The 15,028-nt window shown below is 40.1% G+C and overlaps 1 long non-coding RNA gene and 8 other non-coding genes across 10 annotated transcripts; 3 read left to right on the top strand and 6 right to left on the bottom strand.

Annotated features, from left to right (window-relative positions):
• Positions 1-34: 34 nt before the first annotated feature.
• On the top strand, positions 35-4,589 carry Gm11335 (predicted gene 11335). 2 transcript variants are annotated; one of them, NR_167693.1, is made up of 2 exons: positions 35-286; positions 3,140-4,589. It is a non-coding gene; the product is annotated as a predicted gene 11335 (long non-coding RNA). The 2 variants fall into 2 exon arrangements; NR_167692.1 differs by having other exon boundaries at positions 3,137-4,589.
• On the top strand, positions 544-615 carry n-TMcat9. The gene has a single exon. It is a non-coding gene; the product is annotated as a tRNA-Met (tRNA).
• Positions 4,435-4,507, top strand: n-TRtcg1. Its single transcript has one exon. It is a non-coding gene; the product is annotated as a tRNA-Arg (tRNA).
• Positions 4,590-9,011: 4,422 nt separating the features above from the next.
• Positions 9,012-9,093, bottom strand: n-TSgct4. The gene has a single exon. It is a non-coding gene; the product is annotated as a tRNA-Ser (tRNA).
• A 2,185-nt stretch (positions 9,094-11,278) lies between these two features.
• Positions 11,279-11,350, bottom strand: n-TQttg5. The gene has a single exon. It is a non-coding gene; the product is annotated as a tRNA-Gln (tRNA).
• A 491-nt stretch (positions 11,351-11,841) lies between these two features.
• n-TQttg4 lies at positions 11,842-11,913 on the bottom strand. Its single transcript has one exon. It is a non-coding gene; the product is annotated as a tRNA-Gln (tRNA).
• Positions 11,914-12,735: 822 nt separating this feature from the next.
• n-TStga1 lies at positions 12,736-12,817 on the bottom strand. The gene has a single exon. It is a non-coding gene; the product is annotated as a tRNA-Ser (tRNA).
• Positions 12,818-13,199: 382 nt separating this feature from the next.
• On the bottom strand, positions 13,200-13,271 carry n-TMcat6. The gene has a single exon. It is a non-coding gene; the product is annotated as a tRNA-Met (tRNA).
• Positions 13,272-13,689: 418 nt separating this feature from the next.
• n-TGgcc6 lies at positions 13,690-13,760 on the bottom strand. Its single transcript has one exon. It is a non-coding gene; the product is annotated as a tRNA-Gly (tRNA).
• Between the last annotated feature and the right edge of the window lie 1,268 nt (positions 13,761-15,028).

The following is a 15,028-nucleotide window of genomic DNA, read 5'->3' as shown; positions in this document are numbered from 1 at the left end:
TGTACTCGCTCCTTGAGCTGGGTCCTTTGTCCCCATTCCGGACTTCCCGGCCATTTTAACGAGTTCAGACTAAACAGTTTCTTTAGCAATACATATTTGTCACTTGTAACAAATTTAGAAAGACAGGAGATCTTTGGTGAGCCAAGCGATCACAAATACTGATGTGGAGGTCTCGCTTCCCATGTTTTTATTTTCGGCTGTAAAGGACTAAACACTGGAGAAAATAGCACCATTTCTTCCACTATCTCGACTTAAGGACAAACCTGATCCCAAACTCTTCGCGCAGGTAAATGCGTGGTTGGTCACTAAGACGCGCTGTATTGTTTTCTCCTTTGTCGAATTACTTACTAGTATGTTAATGTTTACTGATCTAGTCCAAATTTTGCTTTCTCTTTGACTCATTAGCGACATTATTCCCAACAAATATTAGCCTTTAGGTAGACAAAAATTAGAAGGTGCCTTCCTGCAGGCCTTTGTATGAAGTAGAGAAACACCAACTGCAAATAAAGTTAAGTATAATATTTTGAAAGGCTCTCTTTAAGTAGCAGAGTGGCGCAGCGGAAGCGTGCTGGGCCCATAACCCAGAGGTCGATGGATCGAAACCATCCTCTGCTATCTGGACTTTTTTTTTTCTTTTTTCCCTCCTCCTAAAGTTAAGTTCGTGAGGTAAATCGATCTCTGCAAAACGGAACTGGAACTTTTACATGGACGCTCAAGTGGTAACTCATGTGTTCTCTTGGTAATAAGTCAGATTTATTTTGCCCAATAAAACCTAAAATCACTACACGAAGGTGAATACAAGTGTAAGAGTGGAGGAACAGAGCTCAGTTTCTTCTATACATAATTCATAAAGCCTTATTTTTCAAGGGTCTGGTGGTAGGAATACATTCATTGATCAGTCCCTATAGATATTCTTTGCAATTACTAGAGTCTTAATCTTGACAACAATAGGTAGTGTTTTGAGAAAAGTGTGTGTAGTTAAGGGAGGATGTGGGGGTCTTCAGTTGAAGTCTGACTGAGAAAACCACTTCTGCTACCGACATTAGTCTCCACTTTCACAAAGATAAATCTTTGCTAAGCTATTGCTATTCTCTACGCTTATTTTTCAAGTTTTGTACTCACTGTCTTTTTTTATTTCTCTCACAGTAAAGATTCCTGTTCAAATTTTATATGTCACACTGTCCTAGAAGTTAAAACACAAAAAAAACATAGTAAGTAGTCTAGAATCAGTACAGATATTTTGGGTTACTTTGTTTTGAGTGACCTTGAAATGCTCCTCTTGCCTCTGCCAACAAGCTGTACTGTGTCTTCTTAAAATAGTTTTTCACTGGATCAGAAAACAGAAATCCAAAGGCCTCTCTCCTGTTAGGCTGTAGAGATGGAAGACTTTATTTCTTCTCAGAGGGGGTTAAAGGTAAAGATCAGCCTTTTTTTTTTTTTTTTTTTTTTTTGCTTCAAACCAAAAAAAAAAAAAAAAAAGTGAAAATTTTTTTTAAGAACTACTTTATGAGCTGCAAGAATAAAATTGATCTCAGCCCCATAACTACCCACCAGTTCAGTGACTTGGGGAAGTCCTTCCGTAACTACATGCGTGTGTAGTTAGGATTACAGGAAAGACTACAATACAGGAAAAGACTGTCACGAAGGAGAAGACTGGAGAAGGCTCTCTTGTCCTCTCCTCCATGGTGTCAGACATCCATCACTCCAGCTGAAAGCCACAGGAGTGTGCATCAGCTATGGCAGTCTAGTACTGTCTGTTCAACAGGAGTTCGAATAGTTCCAGGGAACTGGTTGCCTGGTGACCACATGCTTACTGGTCATAAATTAAATGCTACATTAAGTACACTGCCAGCATGGGTCACAGTCACTCCCTGCTTCAGGGATGGAGAATAAAATTACTACCCAGGAGCTATGAGGACATTCCCGAATTGTCATTTTCAGTGTATGGCTAAGGGTCATTACCATGGCCCTTACCCACAGAACTGAACATTAAATAGAGAAGTTCTGCTCCCATAGCCTTGCCCCAGTGTTATGGAGTGTGCAGCCACTGGGGAAAGACCATACAGTCAATCTGATTATAATTACAAAGTGCAATACATACAATCTCTGAGCTAACTGTGAGATTGCCATGAAGGAAGGCTATGGGAAGAGGAGTTTCAAGGGGGAAAATAACAAGACCTTTAATATCTATACAAGCAAGCAAAAGCTGTTCTGTTCTGCCAAGTCAAGTGGTTAAGCCAACTCAATGCCATCTTTGGGTATCTGTGTAAGCCAGTTACAGAAGCAAAAATAATAATAATAGTTAGTCATATAGTAACAAACAGTCACACGGGGCTCTTCAGTTTTAGAACAGGTCACTGAGACTTATCTTCCAGGCAAACAGCTAGAGGGATGCCTAGCATAAAATAGTTTCTTTAGCCATCACACTGGCATTTATAGACCAGGCAAAGGAATGGATTTTGCCAAGAAACTTGGGTAAGTGATTGCTAGACAGCCAAGAAAAGCATTCTAAGCAAAAGAAATAAACGGAGGTCCACATGAGAGCTAAAACACTCCTAACTACAAAGATTCAGTGTGAGAGAGCAGGAACGAGAGGAAGGCAGCTCCGAAAAGAGAAGGGGTTGCATGCAGACCATCTCTTCATCTGATGGAAATGTCACCAAACGGTAGAACACAAGATACCTAATGTAGGCTCTATGGGATTGTTTCAATGTGCATGTTTGGAGCTATCTATATTAAACTATGCAAGAGTGACCATCTTAAAATGTCATCTCTACATAAATATTTCATACACAGACTTAGCTGAACATCTTAAACACACACACACACACTTCAGCCGCCCAAATGTTCCTCCATCCCACTCAACAAGAACTATGGGGATGGCTGTTTGCTCGTTTTGCTGTTCTTTTTTTTTTAAATGTAATTATATCTTTTCCTCCTCCCTCCTCGCCCTCTAACTCTTCCTGTACACACCTTCTCAATCCCTATGAAATCCATGACCTCTATTGATAATAATACAAATATATAAAATAAAAATAATTACAAATATATGCATGTACATAAATGCAACCTGCGAAGTCCATTTAGTTAACAGTTGGTTTTGTTTTGTTTTGTTGTTTTTGTTTTTTTGCAACAGCAGAAATAAAAGTCAATCAACAATTCTCACCAGCTGTGCCACCATGTCCCATGGTGGGGAAGCCACACAGGTCATCTGAGCATCCAAGCTGCTTTTCAAGAAATCTCCAATTCCAGGAAGAATGAGAACATCATTCTGTTGTGGGGTGCTCATCAGAGAAGACTTCTCGGACATGGGTTTTAGCCAATAGAAAATCTTTCTTAGCTGACCAATGACTGACTACACTGTGTGTTCCAGATCACGGTGTAGCACTGAGCCTTTCTCAGGGTTGAGCCTTTAAGCACAAAAATCATAGCCCAGGTTGACATACTTCAGTTATCAAGAACAGTTAGCCAGAAGCAGAACACCGAAGCCAGAAAACAAGGGTGGTACTTCTAGGGACTCTCCCAGAACTATGGACTTTGATGAATTGAGTTTTTGTTTTAGTTTTGGCAGGTAGTGCCACCTACTACATACAGCCTGAATGGCATTCAATTAGGGAGTCAGCTGTGCTAAGGTCTCAGGGCCTGTTACATTCCAAAGTTGCAGAACTAAAGAATGTGTCTGTGAGAACAAAGCTCACCTGGTAGATGATTGTGGAATTCCAGAACAAACGTGTGTAAAGAATTCATGTTTCTATTTCATTCTTCCTATTTTCCAGATGTTATTCTACTGACAGGAAAGAAAGGCTATGTGAAAGGCCCCTTTCTGAGCCCTAGTAATTGCTTGTTAGTAATCATGAAAGCATCATGAGTTCATGAATGTTTCTTCTTTAAAATTATTATAATACCATTTGTATTCATAAATTAAGTGTAAAACATGATAATAGTCAAAAGTATTCATATTCCTAACTCTGGGTCTTTTCACTTCTTAATGAAAGCTAATTTACACATAGCAATTAAGGACCTTGATTCTGTCAAGAAGCCAGAGGACCCCCACACCCCCCTTCCAAACGTACTGTTTCCTTTTTGAAATGAACAGTATGTATATTGAAAAGTGCTGTGGCATCAAGTTATAAGAATCAACGAAAGTAGGAGAACATGGGAGGGTGGCTTTGTCACGCCGTAGGGTCTGTAATAAATGAGTTTGTGAATGATGAGCATTAATAAGGAAGCAGTTCTCAGTCTATGCAAACTGCTTGCTTAGCCGTGAATTGCAGTACCGAAATAACTCGGTTCCAGCTTTTCTAAATCTGACCATGTGGTCTCAAATAATCCGTAGGATCTCCTAGCGAGGACCGCATTGTCTTTTATAATGTGCAGAGCCCAGCAGACGGTTCCTTTCACTTCCTAAGTCTTCTGGACAAGAGCTGCCTCTGTGACCACGTGGCCTAACGGATAAGGCGTCTGACTTCGGATCAGAAGATTGAGGGTTCGAATCCCTTCGTGGTTACTTAACTTTTCTTTTTTTCTCTGATTTCTATAAGTTAAATTATAACGTCCGATCAAAAAATAAAAAAAGACTCCCTCATTTTCTGGGTTTTCCGAAATTCTTGCTTGCTTCAGTCAAAGGGAAAGGGGAGACCATTTTCGACACCTTAAAGCAGTAGTCCTCAACCTTCCTAATATTGCGACCCTTTAATACAGTTCTTCATATTGCAGTGATCCCCAGCTATAAAATTATTTCGTTACTACTTCATAACTGTAATTTTCCTACTGTTATAAATCTTAACGTAAATATCCTGATATGCAAGATATTTGCTATACGAGTCCCAATGCGGGGGTCGCGACCCCCAGGTTGAGAAACACTGCGAAGAACTGAGTTCGAGAAAGACAAGAATCAACTGAAATGAGGCCTTTCGGTATCTTGAACTGTCAGGTTCTCCCAGGTTTAGACTGGGCCTCTGGGCCTCAGTTTTGATGGGCTGAATAATCCACAACCCCTGCATTTTTGTTGTGCTTTGAGATAGGGTTGCAAGTAGTAAAGGGTGGCCTCCTGACTGTGTCATGCACTCACTCAGGCCTGCCGCATCACACCTAGCAGAAATGGGATTTTGATACAAGAAAATAAAGACGTGCCTGAACCAAAGTGTTCCCTCTTTTCTTCTCTTCCTGTTGTACAGAAAGAAAAGGCATGCCCCATCCAGAAAACAACACAGAGGAAAACTGAAAGCAGAACAATCTCGGATACCCTGAGTGTTCAGTGGTCACTAGACGCTAGAAAGTTGTCCCCAATTCAGAAAATATGGTATTTACACCCTTTGATAAATATGTGAAACGTGTTACTTTAAGGCGGGGGTTCAGAAACACACACGCTCTGAAGCTCTTTGGAGATACATGGAAAGTGAATGAGTGGGGGAGGTAAGGGAAGAAGGAAAAAGAGGAAGAAGGGAAGGCAGTAAAAAGAAAGGTGGGAGGGAAGGAAACGAGAGGATGTGAGGAGAGGAGAAGAGAGGAGAGGAGAGGAGAGGAGAGGAGAGGAGAGGAGAGGAGAGGAGAGGAGAGGAGAGGAGAGGAGAGGAGAGGAGAGGGACGAAGGAACCGCAAACAAGCCATCAATTGTAAAATAGTAGCACTAACAAATAGCTAAATGTCCTAAACACAGACCCATCCATCCCATCCCACCCTGACTCCATATGATGACCACTACTTTCCCACATATAGCTATAGTCTTACATTATTGTTTCAGCTAGATAAAAATGACCAGGCTATCCAAGAATAGTTTCTGAACCAACTGATTCACATTACATTTTACCTCCGTTGTACTAAACCACTAAATTCCGTTTTGCCTAACTGAGGACATGTTTCTGTTGGCCGTTGTTTTATTGCTAAGAGGAAAATAATTAGATCAAGTGAAATGTTCAGTAAAAGGTCAGACAGGGACCGGGTTCCATCTCCCATACCATAGGATCCTTCAACCACATGCCTTGGTGTCTACGCAAAAAAACTTGGAAACTGCTGCTCACAGAAACTTGCACGTGAATATCTACCAAGGTCGTCCCTAGCTTCCAAAATGCCAGACTTGTGGGCCCTGGGCATCAATCTCACAGTTTCACATAGCCAAGGAGTGCTTCAGGCCAGCCACATGAGGGCGCCAGAGAGACACCAAATCCTTATCCATAATCAACAATTTTGACCAGTTTTTTTCCCTTGGCAGTTCTGGGAACCAAACCCCAGATTCAGGGTCTTGCTCAGGTAAGCAAGTTGCTCTCAAATTTGAAACAAATGGGTCATCTATCTTCCATATAACACTTGCCTCTGATCCACCACTAAACCAGATCAAGAGCAGGTGGGTTAAACATTTGAACACACGCTTTGCAAGGCACAACTGTAGCAATCTTTTCCAATTTACTATTTGTTTAACATTACTATACTTTCATTTACTTGGGAGAAATAGAGAACTAAAAGACAATATTCGATGTCTTTTAAATATAAACGGGGAAAAAATAAATATTCACTTACTGGCTTTACCAGCCTTTTCACTGTGGTTTTCTATTCGTACAACACACACTTGTACCTTTCTGTGTTATAAATGTTAATGGTCTAATAGTCTTTTATTTACCATAATGCATGTGACCAAACCCTTATTACATTACAGTTATAAGCAGTGCTGCATTATACATTCCTACAGTCAGTAAATATATGCACATTGCAATGACCTGCTCATTGTAGAGGTTGCCCCAACTGGATCTACTATAGGAAGGAGAAACGATGGACATGCATACAGAAAAGGCGGGACGTCACCGGTTGTGCACGCTGGTGAGATGCACAAAGAGCAACCAGGAAATGAATGGACTTGTTGGATACAGCTGGAGGGAAAAAGGCAGGCAGGTTAATCTTTTGTTAAAAAGTTTCTGCAGTGTTAGGCTGTAAGAATCTGGAGGAAGCTGTGGTTAATAGTTTCTTCATGCAATTAGCTAAAGGGAAATCTTGACGTATATATATATATATATATATATAGAGAGAGAGAGAGAGAGAGAGAGAGAGAGAGAGGGAGAGAGAGAGAGATATGCTTGCTATAACTCTATGTGTTTGTACTTGGATTCTTCTCAGTGAAAGAACTGAATATAGCTCTGATAACCACAGCACCCATTAGTCTTTCAATTGCAGATTGAATATCTGGTGCTTTATACTAGATTTAGTTCCAGCACTGAAGATCCACCACTGAGACGGAGCAGGAACACATCACTTCCTGTTGTTATAGTGGACACTGCCGAGTGCTTATGGTGTTAGCATGTATCATGCAATATACACAACTAGCCATGTTTGAATAATTGTTTCTTTGTTTCTTTCTTTTGTTATTGCTGGGGATCAAGCCCAGGGTTTCATTTAGTGATGGGTAAATGGCTTACCTTGGAGAAAAATGCCCAGATCCTAAATTACTTTTAAAAATAGAAATGAGTATAATAAATAGTTTGGCATTAACCTGCCCCACAATGAATTTCACTCTTGGAAGGAATGTAAATTAGATGTGTTTTCCCAGAATATCATTGACAATTTACATCAGAAACTTAAAGCCTGGTCTGGTGGCTAACACTTGTCATCCCAGCATTTGGGAGGCTGAGGCAGGAGGACCACCTTGAGTTGCAAGCCAGCCTTGACATTATATATCCTTTTGAATGTAGAAATTATGCTGCTTATTTCAGTTTATTTTATTCAAAACATCTCGCTCTTTAAACTAAAGGAGACTTTATTCAGAAGCAAGTGATAATACAGGTTAAAAATATATACTATCGAGGGTGACAATGGGCCACGTGAAAGAAAGAGTGCTCAGGGGCCCATGTCTGTAAGGTTTCTATAAAGGACACAGGGAAAGTGGTACGGGATTAGATGAAAATCTAGCGAATATGTATCACTGATAAGAATACAGCTATGTCAACGACTCCAAAACCTCAGATTCACGGAGTAGCTAAGCCTTCCTTGACTGAGCTCTATCTCCCTCTATCCCTCCCTCCCTCCCTCCTTCTCCCTCTTTCCCTCTTTATGTAGACTGGGCCTGGCCTAGAATTTCCTATGTATCCAAGGATGCTCTTGAACTTCTAATCCACCTCTTTTTACTCACCAAGTGCTGGGATTACAGGCAGACACCATTGTGCCTGGCTTCTCTCAAGATGGAAGGCTCAGAAAGGCAAAACTATCCCCACATCCACCTCCCCGTTTTCTAACACACTTAGATGCAATTAAAAGCATCACTCAGGTATGCTCTTAAGAGTGACAGTGCCCTAGATACATTACACCTAGAGAAAGTTCCAATCCCCTAAATCCCTCCACACACACACACACACACACACACAATGTCTATAAGCATTTATTTTATAAATATGTCACATGTTTGGTATTTGTAAAACATAAAAGATAAAGAGAAAATGTGCAGGGAAGGCCAGGATATGACTGCTCAGGTGTTCCTGACATCAAGCATCTCAGAGACAGAGCACAGTGTCCACGTTATGCAGGATCCTGCTTCCAATCTGAATAGTCGCCTTCTACCCTTAACTATAAAAGAGACAAATGACAAAGAGAAGAAACATTTTCAGAGACCATCTTCATTAGTGATCCCCACCAATTTTGTGCTTCTATTATTGGCGCACAATAACACCTAGAAACACGAAGGGAGAGAAACTACTCCTAAAAGGCAAAGTCAGGAAATAGTGAAAGGCAGAATGAGATGGAGATATGCGGGGGAGACTGTAAGGTAAGACAACTTCGTATCTATAAATCGGCCTGAAATCTCAAAAATGCGAAATTGAGTAAATCGAGAGGTACATGAAGACAAAAGGGAGAATAAATTTGTTCCTGAAAAGAAAGAGGGAAGAAATCTACCATACAAGCGACACGGAAATGGCAACAAGGAGAAAGTGTTTCAACAAGATGAAACACTTGTGAAGTTTTAAGCACACAGATGTTCTTCACCGCCCGGTGCTAAAACCTCAGGCTCAGAGAGCCATGAGTAAACTGAACGACGAGGATGGGATTCGAACCCACGCGTGCAGAGCACAATGGATTAGCAGTCCATCGCCTTAACCACTCGGCCACCTCGTCATACCTACTGTAAGTTTGAGATAGATTTTTATGCTGTGTACCTGTCAATGAGTCGGGTCAGGGAAAAATAATTTGAATTTCGGGATTTTTTTTTTTTTTTGAGGAGGAGGAGGAGAATTACATTAGTTTAATTTGCCTTTTTAATTAGACTGTTTAAAAATACAGTCTCATCACTTTATCGCATCTGTCATTAATGAAACCAAAGCCTTTGCTGTCTATAAATGCCCCGTCCCCTTAGTTTGATCAGAGATAAAGAAAGAAGTAAACAAACTGCTGGGAAGAAGTGGATCTGGATAAAGCCACAGCAGGAGAAATGAATAAGGAAGACCATTTATGATGACTCGTTTTAAAACGAAGATTGGATTTTGTCTTTTTGTGTGTGTGTGTGTGGCCATGTATATTAATTATATCATCATTGGAGTTATGATGCACCTCTCTTTGCTTCCAATATAAATAAATGCCTGCCTTGTGGCATAATCCTAGACTCCAAGGATCCCAGGTGGGATATGTTAAATTATTATTGGTTCTTAACAGAGCATGAACATTGAGAAACAGACTTGCTGGGATATCTGAGAGGACTTTGTTTTGTTTAGTTTATAGAGAAAAATGTGACAAAACTGGTCATTTGGTATTTTCTCTTGATATATTCCTTATTGTTGTCTATTTCTACACCAAACCAAGCAAAGATCACCAAGAACACATCTGCAGTCAGATGAACTGGAATTGTTGCTCTGCAAGTAAGAGTACATCATAAGAAGAAACTTGGGAAGACTCAGCAAGAAGGTGTAAGAAAGGGCTTTGCGGCACTTGCACGTGGGCTGCGTGATTTGGAGGAAGGAACAAGAGCGAGGTTTCATTCTAGGTGGATGCTACCAGGTGAACTGTTCAGATACCTAATCAGTAAAAGGCATAACTGATACACTAAGAAAGAACATTGGTTCATTACAAAAAGAAAAGATAGAATACAATGGTGTTTGTACATCAGAGTAGACTTGATGTAGAAGGTCACAGTGGAAAGAAAGGCCGTAACACCTGTGACCTATCATTATTAGTTATCAGGAGATATCCAGTGACTCTTTAATTGTCATACTAATCAAGATGTGAAATGTCTTGTTGTTTGATCAAGTTTCTACCTCATTCCATTGAAATCAAAGACGTCAGTGTGCTGTGGAGAAGCTGTGAGGTTACACAGCATCAAAAGACAAACCCTAGGGACAAACTCTGAGTCTCAGGCTAGATCCTAACTAACATCCAAGCCTGTCTCTGGACACCAGAGAATATGCTTCCATTTTTCTTCTGTACCCAATGCAATTGGGGGAGGGGAGTGTGTGTTTTAATAAGAATGAATAAGAAAAATAAGAAAAGTGGGTGATGTTGCCAGGGCTTCCTTTACTCAAGGAGGTAGGATTTGAGAAGAGAGAGTGTAAGTCTAAAGGTGTGTGTATCTATGCATGCTGGGTATATTCCTAGTTTGGGCAAAAATGAAAAGCCAAGACACCAAACAGAGACAGATCTGAGGCTTGAAATCCAAGTGCTAGATGTGGTATATCCTGAGTGCCTTCAGCTAGGTAAGTACTGAAAGTCCCGCTTGCACTTTCAATAGACAGCTAATCTTCTAAATAATGTCAACACGTGAGTGTAGGGGCTTGGGGGATGTCCCAAACAAGAGGAACCCTAAGATAAGCACACTGCACCACTGCACCCCAAACCTTTCCAAGACAGAGTCCATGCTAACAATTTCACTTTGAGTAACTTTGAAGAAAAGGAAGGAAAAACTGAAATTTTAAAAAGGGAAGCACTTGTAACTAGGTGAAGGTGAGCTAACGGGTGATTAAGGAGATGAGGTGTGGATGGATGCAGAGGAAGGAGAAGCAGAACATGGACAGAACACATTTTAAAGTGTAGCATAAAATCCACTATACCATATTACTCTTAAACAGTCACTGAATATCTCCTAATAACTAATGTTAGCTTATTGCTAACATTTCTTTTTGCATTCGAAAATATATTTTGAAGAGATTCCAGAGAAAAGATTGCTGCGGAAAAATATGGACACTCTAACAGCTAACTCTCTAACCACCCGTATACTTACTTAGCAGAGACCAGAATTGAGAAGGAGGATCCAGCCACTGGAAGAAATGTAAGCAAGATGATCCAGTAACTGGTAGAACGGCAAAAGGAAAGAAGGTCCCACCGAGATTTGAACTCGGATCGCTGGATTCAAAGTCCAGAGTGCTAACCATTACACCATGGGGCCGAGTACGACGCAATATTGTCCATAACAAAATACTTGAAGTATATTTACATACATTTTGATCTCAGCATGTGGATTAGATTTTAATTCTTGACAAGTTTACTTCAGAAAGAAAGTACAAAAAATATCTCACGTGTTCTGTCTTGTTAGAACCAAATTCATGTATAAAATCTACTGACGTTCAAACAATAATCAGTGATCCTTTACAAAGGAATTCGGCTCCAGCATAAACAAAACGAATCCCTAATCCTCGCGTCTGCACAAAACTTGGCCAGTTTAGAATCTGCAGTTTCCAACAAAAGTGGTTCCTGGTAAAACTTTAGAAAAGAAAGGTAAATACAGACGTAAAACATCTGATTTTACAGCTTGGAAGGGTTTAGATGAGCTGAGAAAATGTTCAGATGCCATGTAACTTCCTAAGGTTGCTATCTAACTTCTGAACTTGCTATAGATGCACAGATAAATTCTGAGGGAGGTGCGCCAAAAATGTCATGAGGTCCCACCGAGATTTGAACTCGGATCGCTGGATTCAAAGTCCAGAGTGCTAACCATTACACCATGGGGCCTATGCTAACGAATGCCCTTGGTAGATATTAGACCAAGAGTCAGAAGACTGATGTATATTTCTGCAATCTGGATTTGTAAAGTTGCTGTATTACTACAAAATATTTGAAGTATAGCTAGCTGCTCCTTGCAAAATGAGAACTTTGTGTTTGCCAAACCAGAGTTATCAACATTTGCTACACCGGAATTTAGAGAAAAAAGTGTCAACACCTAGAAATCTCTTGGTATATATGGACATGTGGCAAACACAAGAAAAAAGGAGCTAAGTATAAAATTCGAAGAATTTACTAGTACTTTAGGATACAAAATAAATTGCTTTACCTATTTAACCTATTTGTCCTTATCCGCATGTCACAATGAATCGATTGATCACATAATGCTAATTATATATTTTATTTTGTTACTTTTACTCTACGACAGCAATCTCTGTACGCGTTAGAAACTCTGGGTATTTTAAATAGCAATAGTATTTTTTTTTTAATTAAACTTAGCCAAAAAACAGTTTTAAATTTTGTCTGCTATTTTGACTCAGAAATTCGTCTTCCGAAACAATCTACAGGCAGGGCAAACGAAATTTTGTTTGAAGTATTTATTTCAAAACATCAAATACACTCTGGAGTAGACACGCATGTACAGGCGAGGTTTTGGAGTTCAGACAAGAAACAAACTTCAATGTCATACCGGCATGATCTTACATCTTGCTAGATTCAACAGAAGAAAATGGAATTGAAATAAAATGCAGTTCTTAACCAAAGAAAACGGAGTGTTTCAATGTTTACGCTGACGGTAGGGACAAGTTTCTACATGTCAAGAAAATACATTCACGTAGTCGGCAGGATTCGAACCTGCGCGGGGAAACCCCAATGGATTTCAAGTCCATCGCCTTAACCACTCGGCCACGACTACAAGAGCGCGTGCAGTGACAGGATATATTCCCATGAGAAGTAATTCCCTAAATATTTTTCAAACAATATTTCTGTAATGTAATTACAGATCTAGACTACTTACCGTCGTACTAAAAACAATGCGATTGGAGACTGGAAACAGGAATTATAGCCCAACAGCTGGCTGATATGAACATCCTCTGGACAGATGTGATCTGTCCAGACACTTCATGACGAAGTGATCGCAAATGTAGGAACCTGGATGACAGTCTCAGGACCTTTACTGAATACATAAGTAGTTATTACAAAATTTAACCTTGTGGTTCTTATACGAAAAGTTCGGTACTCTAAATGCTGATATTCCTAATTGAAACTTTTCCTTGAAACCTGTCCAAAAGACAAGTTAGCAGAGGATGGTTTCGATCCATCGACCTCTGGGTTATGGGCCCAGCACGCTTCCGCTGCGCCACTCTGCTGACGCGCAGCTTATAGTGTTTTGGAAATCTTTACTAAAGACAAAGCTGTTCAGTTCCTACCTATTCTGCATTATATAAAAAGTAACTTGAAACCTTTACAAGAATGTGAAAGCTAACGACGAATTCACCGACTTAGAATTTTTCCTGCTGAAAATCGGTCAAGCTGAAGCTGGAGCTCGGGAGCACAGCAAGAATTGTTTCGGGTTACAGGGCAAAAGGCACACTTAATGTCAGAACTTTTAATACCAATCTTGCAGAAGCTTTGAACTTGCCAAACCCCTTGTTTTGAATCCAATTTTTTTTTCGGTTTCACCTTTTGTTTGTTTGTGATTGGGTTTTTGTTTTGTTTTAACTTTTGTTTGTTTTGTTTTGTTTCATTTTGGTAGTTTCATAAAAGAATTACTTAAAAGTGAGAGAGTGCATTGGCCGGGAATCGAACCCGGGCCTCCCGCGTGGCAGGCGAGAATTCTACCACTGAACCACCAATGCTCCTTGTTACACTGGCGTTTTTCTTTCTTACATAGGTATCCTTGTATCTGGTTAGTTTGTAAGGGGAAAAAAGCCAATACCCAGAAAATGACAACGCAACCATTTTTAAAAGATGATTAGAAAATAGAGATTATCTCAAACAAAAATAGAGTTTTTATTTCACTGAAAGAAATGAAATGAAAGCCAGCAATATGGTCCCTCTCGTCTATCCTATTCGTTCTTCAGAACAGAGAAGTATGGTGTCTTCCAAGGTGTTTTTGGTAGCTATGATTGGCTGCTCTGGAGTAGGGAACAAAAGAAAGAAAAAACAAGAAACCGAAACAGCAGAAAACGTTTCAGTTTCCTGGACCAAATTTCTCTAAGTCCTAAATTTGGTATACAGATCTGAAGAGCATGAGAAATATCTTAAATCTTGATCGAGTTACCTAACTTTGTTCTTAATTACTTATTTCTAACAATTGGAATAAAGAGCTGGCTTACAAAAGAAAGTTTAAATGGTGCTCATTTTTTTAAAAAACTTAAAAATAAAAATTTTTAAAGAAAAAAAAAGTAAAAATTAAAACTTTTAGAAACAACCTAGGTGTGGTGGCTTACATCTGCTATTCCAGCACGGAAACTACAAAGGCAGACAGATCTCTGTCACTGTCATCCCAGACCCACCCCAGACTAAAAAGCCCGCCTCACAACCCCATCCCACCCCCGGTCTACATAGCAGTTCCAGACTGGCCAGAAGTACATCGTGAGAGCCTATCTGGCCTGGCAAGAGAAGGCCAGGCAAGCAAGGCAAAGAAAACCCAAAGATTATGTGGGTCGGATATTAAGGACGGTTTACCTGGATGGAGGATCTCTCATGAGGGCGAAGGATGTCGACTACTTTGGTCATCGGAAGGCATCCATAAACTGAAAATTTTCTTTTCCAAAATCATGCTTTTGAGTCTTGGGTAGAAGACTGTTACTGGACACATAGTACAAAATATTTTATAACCACCCCAAAAGGCTGCGTGCAAGCCAATAAGCAGTCATTCGGGGTCTTCTGCTGAAATGAAACTGTGGGAGATAAACTCGTGTTAATAAGGAGAGCAAAAAAGTTAAATTTATGAGAAAAACGGTAGATAGACAATCCTTTAGCTACAATGGCGTTAAAGTACTTGTAGCTTGATGTGATGGGACAACCCTGTAGTCCATCACATGGGCTGTAAAACAGCAGCAGGGTCAAGGTCATCCTCAGCTATCAAGGTTCAAACCTGGCCTAAACTACACATATAGGC

The sequence above is a fragment of the Mus musculus genome, chromosome 13 (genome assembly GCF_000001635.26).
Source record: "Mus musculus strain C57BL/6J chromosome 13, GRCm38.p6 C57BL/6J".
Classification (NCBI taxonomy): Eukaryota; Metazoa; Chordata; class Mammalia; order Rodentia; family Muridae; genus Mus; species Mus musculus.
This window is presented reverse-complemented; position numbering and strand designations above follow the sequence as displayed.